The sequence below is a fragment of the Homarus americanus genome, unplaced genomic scaffold (assembly GCF_018991925.1).
Source record: "Homarus americanus isolate GMGI-L3 unplaced genomic scaffold, GMGI_Hamer_2.0 scaffold19318, whole genome shotgun sequence".
NCBI lineage: Eukaryota > Metazoa > Arthropoda > Malacostraca > Decapoda > Nephropidae > Homarus > Homarus americanus.
The window spans coordinates 8434996-8444440 of NW_024732238.1; positions in this window are offsets into that span (position 1 = coordinate 8434996).

A 9445-nucleotide genomic window follows, 5' to 3' on the forward strand; every position below is an offset into this window, starting at 1 on the left:
ATAAATTGTACTGTGAGAAAAGGGCCATAAGCAACACTGCTAAATCTTTATGGAAAATCCTTCATTTATATGAGTTCTGTTTCCCAAACTTCAACATAAAATATGGTACATAGTTGTTTAGGGAGCATTACATCTTGAGGGACCTCTTATCTGATGGGGTAGCTACAACAGCAGAACCCCCTTGCCAACCTGTCACTATATATATCCCTTGTCCTCTCGGTTCCTTTTATCCCATCCCCTGTTTCTCCTTAATATATTGCTCCACCTTCCCTTCCCATGATGTAGGTGGTCTCCCTCAACCCAGTGTATCTGCTACACTACCCAAGTATGCCCTCTCTACCATCCTTCCTCTGACATCCTGCTCACATATGTATAACATCTCTCTGAACCTCCCTTCATCCATTCCACCACTCCACAATATTACACCTTTGCCATCCTTGTCATGCTAAATACCCCATATGCACCCTTATGTTTTACTCCTTCCATTTTGGTTACTTTATATCCAGTCCTCAGGTGACTCACTACCATAAGTCAGGGTATAAGGTATTATACTGTCTCTAAGTCTCCACCCCTTCTTTTTATGTCTTTTCTTCTTTATCTTCCAGGCTCACACTCCTCCTCCCTTTAATGATACTTTACAGCGCTCTAGTCACCTGTCTCCATCATTTTGTTTTAACCATTATTTTTATTTTCCATTGAGCCAATATTATTTCACTTCACTTCCAAATTCTGGAATTCTTTACCTCCTCTAGACTGCAAGCCATTACAGGCATTTCCCAATTTATGAAAGGATTCTCTTTCTGTAAAACCTTTTATAAATACTGTATATTTTTGGGGAAATTGAGTCACATTTTTCAAAAACTTCTTTTATAAAAGCTGAGACATAAACTCCTGCAAAATTTCCCTGAAACATCTTAAATTGCCACAAAACATGTTTTTAATGAAAATTTTTGGTGTACACAATGATTATAAACCAATACTGTATTTAACAAAACAAGTCAAATACCTGCACATGCAGCAGTGCATTACAGTAATAATTTTGTGCCTGTACTTATGAAAAACTGGATGAGATTTGAAACAAAGTGAACAGTATGAAATGCTAAGCCAATACCTGGCGTAATAAATATATTACTGTAATAAAACAGTTATTTCCATTTTATTGTTGGAGGTACTGTAATGTTCTCAACAACAGCAAAAATCCTACACCCAACACCTGATGAGTTATTGCATCATTCTAAATTCCAGTCACTTTGTGTACACGGCACAAATGCTGCCATCAGTTAGCTGAAGCTACACTTATGCTTTTTCATGTGTTGCTGACAATATTCACCCCTGCAATTATTGTTCACTTCCAAATTCCATACAGTATTTTTTCTTTTAACTTTATATGGTATCTCTACTATATTGGTCCGTTTCCCAATGGTTACAGAGATGTGCAGTGAACTAATACAGTTACATGTGAGAGATGTGTGTCACATAACATCAGGTGTATGGACCTCTCCTATTCCTATGTGGTATGATTTATCAATACAAGCTGCATGAAACTGATTCAAAACAGTGAGGTCGTCATTATGAACTGTAAGGCCTCTTAATGAAGACCACTGCCTTAGTAGGGTGTGCATGTGTATCATCTAGTGGTACGCCATTAATCAAGTTAGATGTGGATATGCCATTGACATTCACGAGTGAGGAATATGTGTATGGGTTATCGGTGGAAATGGCTGTTATTTGTCATATTATTTTAATTCTCTTGATTGTAGTACAGGTGTACACACTTCTCCCCATATAAAATATCTCCGTCACCATTGTGAATCGGACCAATGTTCATACAGGTTGAACCTCGATTTAACTGCATTGAAGGGATCTGGGATCTGGGCCATGCCGTTAAATCAAAGTATGGGGTCACTGACGGAACCATTGCATCAAGGTACCAAGATTATCATAATTGTCTTAATATTTTTGGTTAGAAATGATATATGTTTCAGAGATGGTGTTTATATTTATATGGAGTCTTTTTTTTTCTAATAAAAACTACAGTAATACCCCGATTTACGAGGTCAATTGAACCCGCGGAGTAGCGCGTAAAACGAGAAACGCGTAAATGGAATAACAACATATGGGATTAATTGAAATAGAGACTGGGCCGACACCCAAACTCCACTTTTTCCGACACAATACGTACGTTGTAATAAAAATAACATCTTAACTTTATGATGGTATGCACACACACATAATATAGAAGAGAAATATCAATAAGAGAATAATATACTGTACCAGGTAAAAGAAAAATCAAGGTTTAACACTTACGTCAGGTTAGGTTATGTTTTAAAAAATCAAGGTTTAACACTTACATAAGGTTAGGTTATGTTAGGAAAAATCAAGTTTAGGTTTAACACTTACGTTAGTAGAAGAGATGGGTCGGCGTACGGGAATGGCGGCTGGTTCCGAGGCAGAGGGCAGATTACTGGCCCTCAGGTGAGTCACCATTACTGTCCTCCACATTTGTCAGGGCCCCCCTGACAAATCCCTCAAAGTCACCATCACTGTCTCTGTCACTATCACTGGCTTGGGCAGCTGGGTCCAGGTAATGCAAGGTTTTTCTGTGGTGGTGGTGGTCCGGTGGCAGCCATTCTTATGGACAATAGATACCTGTATACACGGTGTGGCCGGGAGGGATGTAACTGACGCGGCTAGGTCAAGCGCCTTTCTACCCGCCAGCGGGAAGGCACGTCATATTACATTAAACCAATCACAGCTAGCGGCGGAGGGAGGTAAGGATGCGTGGCCCAATCACAGTCCGATATGTCATATGACGTCACCGATAACGCAACAGAGGCATCCACTGCGCAACCTACTCGCGCCGTGTGCCCAACATGGCAGGAGATGGCGGGAGGTTTGAACCCAAAAAGGGTGGCGCGGCAGGACAGTCCAGCCGCTCTCCGCGTACATGGCTCCGCGTACATGGGTAGATGCACCGCGTAAAGTGGGCATTCCGGTTCTGGCAGGGTACCACGTAAATGTGGAAACGTGTAAACGGGAACCGCGTAAAGCGAGGTATTACTGTAATAAATTAAAAAATAATTGTTTCCTCTACGTATACCGTAATTCAAGTCTGAGTATGTAAATAAACACGTACTTCCCACGGGATATAAATCACTCAGGATATTATAGTAAATCCATTTTCTCTAATACAAAGCAGAAGAGTAAAAATTACCATACAGTAGTATCTTCGTTAGACAGAATCCCTCAAACCCGGAACTCTCCGATAGCTAAATTTTGTTGTTTTATGCGAGTTGCCAGTAAATCCAGTGTTGTTATATCGTGGTTCGACCTGTAGTACATTTCTGACCCCTGGAATCAGCCCCTGAACTTATGACACCCTGTGTATACTTACCATATGGAATCTAGGAATACGGAATATATATTTTTTTATTTGCCACAAAAATATTACATGAGAGTAAATGTTGCCTTAGCCTGGTTTTACTTCTGTGCATCTGCAGCTTTTATTGGTGTCCTCTTGAGGTCGAACCTTCTTTATCATGCATGATCATCACCTGCACGGCTGCTTTACCATATATTGTACCGGTACGCCTCTTATCATCATGAATACCTCCATCATATCACCTTTCAGCCTGTGATACACCACTGTTGGAAGATCTTCTCTTCTCAGTCTTTACAGGTATCTTGGATCATTTAGCTCGGGGAATGTCTTTATGGCTCAGCTTTGAGTACTTTCCGCAGTTGTTATGTCTTTCCTTCTGAGGAATACCAAACTGCATACTATTCCAAATGGGGTTGACTACCACCTTGGATAACCATCTAAAGTTCTCTAGATCACTATGAATAAAGCACCTCCTCACCAACTCCATTACATATCTAGTTTGCCTTGTTGACCTCGCTTATGTGTTATTCAAAACTCAATTTCTACTCCTCTGTGATTCTCAGTTTGTGCCAAACTCTAGACGTGATCTACTTCATTATCTCTGGAAGTCCTCTTCATGGTGTAATATCTCTTGTGAGGTTTTTCTGCTTGGTCACCATCATGAATTTACATTTGTGTGGATGGAATCATAACAAACACCTCTGTAGCTCAGATTAGGTCTGCCTGTACGACTTCAGCATCTTTGTTACCCATGATTTCTCAGAATATCTTTGTGTCGTCGGCGAACTTAAAAATCGCTGATACTGTACAACAGTATTGTGTCTGGGAGCTCATTTATAGAGTATGGACAACAATGGGCCTAGCACACTCACTTGAGGAATGCCACTCAATATTTCTGTCCATTTGGAGAAAGATCACTTTACAGGTATACCCTCAGTTTGTGTCCCATGAGGAAGGCCAGTACATGCCCAGTATTTGCCAGCAATGTGTAACAGATACATGACTGACTGCCCAAGCGCCTAACAAGCTGATAAGTAAAGTAACTTCTTTTCTTCCCATCTATCCCATAACTCCTCATTTTATTTAGTATGTAGTCTCCTGCGTGGTACCTTGCCAAAGGCTTTTATGAAGTCAAGGTACAGCATGTCTGGTTTGCCCCTTCTATCTAGTATCTCTGTCCAAGGATCCATCGCTGTACCTTCAGCATCTGTAAGGCTGTCGACCTGTCGCTGATGAACCCATACTGGTACGGTTTGTTGTTGAGTACAGTAGGTTGTTTGTTTTCATGTACAGTACTGTACTTCATAAAGGTATCTCTTACCAGGGACTCCAGTGCAGTACGTGTATACTTTATAAGCAATATCTCCATTAGCCGGAATTCCTCCAACCCACATCTTTCTGATAGCTGGAATTGAAATTTTCTTGGAAAAATGTTCCCAAAGACGGAATTTTCCAGAAAATTCTTAGAAAAATTTCCCACATCCCAGAAAATTCGGGAAAATTCCAGGGATGGGGATTTTTTCCAGGTTTTACAGATGAAAATCAGGAGCATTTTCCAGAAATTCAGAAAAAATTTTTATGGTACGGTACCCTGAAAATTCCGAGGGTGGGGGATATTTTTACGGGTTCGAGAGATGATGTAATGGGTAATTTCTGGAACTTCCAAAAACATTTTTCCGTTACCCAGAAAATTTCAGGATTTTTTCCGGCTTTGAGGGAGTCGTTTCATCACCCAGAAATCTCTCATTCCTGGAAGTACTCTGCACCAATTGTTCAAGCTAACAGAGATATCACTATGTGATACAGGTGAGGCTAACTGGTCAGTAGTTACATGGTTCTTTCTTACTCCCCTTCATATAAATGGCAGTACAGTAAATGGAAGTACAGTAAATGGAAGTATTCCCTCATCTAATGAACTTTTGAATATGACTGTTAGAGCAGTACCTGGCTGGTCAGTAAACTCTCTTGATAATCTCGGATACACTTTGTCTGGACCTTGAGACTTATCTATCCTCAGTTTAAGTACGGCAGCTTGTTTTTCACCTTTTCCTCGGTACCCTCCAGTGTGGGTTGTGGTTGGAGGAATTCCTTTTCTGGTACAGTACAGTACACGTATTGTCAATATTATTGTATCTGATTCTTGGTGAAGACGCTGCTAAAAAAATCAGCTGTGGTAATACTTGTGATTCTTCCTGGTTGACTTTGTCAGTACCTCACAGTTGCTGACCCTGGATATAATCATATTTGCTATGTCTGTTTGGGTCTTCATCTTGCCTCTGATGTACTGTAGCTCTAAAGTGTTTTGGGGTTATTCTTGGCTCCTATGGATATTTCTTTCTTTAAAGTTTCTACAACTTCCTAGTCATTACATGAACTTTGTTCTTTTGTCCTGTTCTGTCCTTCATTGGTCCTTCGTCTCCACATATGGCTGCCAAGCTCTTTACTGTATTTCTTCTTGGTAGTGTGGTATGTATTACTGTCAGTTGGTGTATCTGGTATGCTCTTCTGTGAGCTTGATATAATATTGTTTGGTAAATGCTTGTCTTGAGCTGTATTTAGGAGCTCTGTAAAGACTTCATTTTAATAATCAGGATTTGCCCTATGAGGTTCCAGCTTCTCTAACCATTTAATATCTGCCTCTCTTCTTAATTTCTGGTAGTTTTCTGCCATAATAACAGTTCCAGTGTGTCCTGACTTCATCAGTTATATGGCAGTTAAAGTAAAAAAAATGGTATGCAGTGGTCTATCTTGCCCAAAGGAGATTCATACTGCAGGATTGAAATCATTCCCATTCATTGGTTAGGATTAGGTCCAGTGTGTGCAGCTTGTATGATCCTCTGCCTCTGGTCTCAATCATCACATGCATGTTGTCGTCCCACCGTGACTCTATGTATTTATACAGGTACTCCTCGCTTACTGTATTGTTCCCTCTTGTTGTCCATGTTTCTCAAAATGTATCTAGATAATTAAAGTTCCCAATGATGAGTACCAGGGAGTTTGTTACATGGCACACTTTCTCATGGTGGTGCTGTTGTGTTTACTACTGTACAGTACTGTGTGGGCTCTGGTTTATGCAGCTAGCTTGGAGTTGTTCACTGTCTCACCCTCATTCTAATCCATTTAGATTCCTGAAATGCCATTTTCATTATCTTTTTTCGAGCCTGTACCTGTTCTTATGTGTATATAATGGTGGCCCTGCCTATTTTGCTGTTCAGGTTCAAGGTGAACATCTCATATCTAGATAAAGATCTCAACTGCCTTTGTGGTGAATCTTGCGTGCTTAGGTCAGACTTCGGTTATGAATATCATCTGTCTTTGTTGTTTTCTGGTCAGTACAGAGCCAGAGTTCTGGCATCTTATTGGTTAGAGTCAGCATTTGTATACCAGTAATTGAGTGTTTTTCTGTCTTTAATCATTACAAATCTAACATCTTGTTTTGTGTTTTGGTGCTTAAGTGTTGCTGCAACTGGGAAAGATTGAAAATTTGCTGTGGTTTTATCAATTGGCACAATATAGTTCATCTCCACCAGTCTTTACTTGGTTTTGATTATCGATTTTATCTTGAATTGATCTGGTGACCTCTGTAACCTGTACAAGAAGTTACCCGACTGATCTCTCATTTCCAGCTGTTTACTTCCTCTGCTAGTTTCTTTTGTAATCTTTTATATAGGTGTATAGATTTGGATCAATCAGTTCCATGGTGGATATAAACAGAAAACAATTGGGAAACTAATTAACTCAAGGCAAGAGCCACACATGACATCACATTCTCATTTGCAAAATTGAAAATTTCCTCCAATCAGAGGAATTTAATGAATTGTTGCTGATATTACTGAGGGTGATTATTTTACAGGTGTACAGGTATTTGTGTGAAGTTACTGTATGTTTAAACTATTTTAAGAAAATACTCTAATACACTTTGTGATAATTTTTTTTTTTTGCACATATAGATAAACACTAATACCTAACAGCAATAGTGCTTTTACCTCTCACTACAAGTACTGTGTCCTGGGTTCGATCCTCAAGTTGGATGTGAAAAGGGTGTTATTCAGTGAGACCCGACCAACACTGAACAATAAAGGTCGTAACAGAGAGCAGACCGACCACCCAAGTAACAAGTGGCTAGTGATGAGAGTTAATTTTGGCAAAGGGACTTGTCTGTTTTGCAAATGGGATATGTACAGGTATCTTGTTAGCTCTAGTAAATATTATCTGTGATGCAATGTTGGATTCAGTACCATATACTGTACTGTACGTATTATAATCAGTGTTGTATGTTGACGCCGTTAATTTAACGGTGGCAACTTTTTGTTAACGCTGACGCCATAAATTTTTGGGGCAGGTGACGCCACAGGTGACACAGTCAACTTTTCACCCGAGCGGAGCGTCAAGCGCCAACTTCTAAAAAAATTTATTTTTCCAAGTTCGATTTTCAATTATCTTGTTATAAAGACGACCGGGAAAAATTTTACGCGCCCGCACACCTGCGCAGCTTTCTACAGATTTGAATTTTTAAGTAAGGAAAAAGGCCACCAACCAGCTGTCCAGGTTGGTGGAGAAGTCTGTGCACGAGACTGAGAGCAGCAGCAGCAGTGAGGGAGATGACAAAGACCACGACGTGGAGGTTGAATTGTTACCGCCCCTCCTCGCAGGAATGAAAAAGACCTTTTCAAGCGTTTCCTGGGGGAGAAACCTTCAAAAAAATTTTTGACAAGGACACCTTCCCCAACAAGGCCATGAGGTAGTTGTTCATCAAATACAACACCCCCATCCCCTCTGGTGCTGCCGTGGAGCGCATGTTCTCCATGGGCAAGGACGTCTTGAGGCCCAAGCGCAGCAGAATGAGCGACAAGCATTTTGAGATGCTAGTATTCTTGCGGGGGAACAAATGAATACAAGTAATTAAAATTATATAATATAAATCATAATAAATGATTAAAAATGAATTAATATTTTTTTATTTTGCATATGTTACCGGTACTCCCATACACAGGAGAAGACGCTTTTCAGGGCTGCATATGTACGTCACTGAAAACTCGCTGACGCTAATGGCGTCTATTTATGAAATCGTTTACGCCGACGGCATCAAATTTCTCAGCCGTTTACGCTGACGGCGCCACTTTTTTCGTTGATGTGTACAACACTGATTATAATAGATAGTGCTAGTGCAGTATTTAGATAATGAATCATAAAAGCCACGAGATTAATGAACTTTTGGGGTAAAAAAGACCCCAAAGTCTGAGGGGAAAAATCTAGTGAAAAAAACAAACAAGTGGCAACTCAGTTGCCAGTAGTAAAAGTAGTGAATTGGGTATCAAATTACACACACACATGCATGCAGCCAAGTGATCATAGATTACAAAATAGGAGCAGACAAGTTATAGTAAGTTTTTCATTATTTTCTAAAGAAAAGTAGCAAGTAGCGGTTGGAATTCCTCTAAATTGTGGCTCCACTACAGCTTCTGCTACTTTTCCACAAAAGGAGCGTCACTACAGTTATGCTTCTAAATAAGTAGCTCTGTTACTCTTAAAGTTAAACATGAGAGCCTTTCATTTCTTACTTTTAATTTGATTATTGCTCTGAAAGACTTGTAGGACACACGAGGATGATTAGTTGTTATTCTTTTGAGTATGGACCAGTTATAACTTCACATTAGGTTATGTTGGTACTTTGGTACAGTACTGTATAAGTTAGTGGTTTGGTGTGGACTCTTATCTGTCCAACCTTTCATGTGGTTACTTACAGTACAGTGTTATATGGTTACACTTAGATTGGATAACCCTTCGGGGTGAGTTCATTCGTCAGGCTGTCTGGTGTCTTGGGATGACATTTTTCCGGTACAGTATATCCCAGCCCTGAACATGGTACTTGAGGAAGTCTTCCTTTTAAGTTTTGTCCTAACTTGGAATATGGAAGGACACTGGGCTCCTGTGTGTACTGTACTCTTTACAGAAAGATGCAGTCCAATAACTTTTAAGGTTCCATAGCTGACATGGATACCATGTTTGGATCTTTCTTGAAGGGGCAGTTATACAGATACTATAGATAATTCATGACATGAT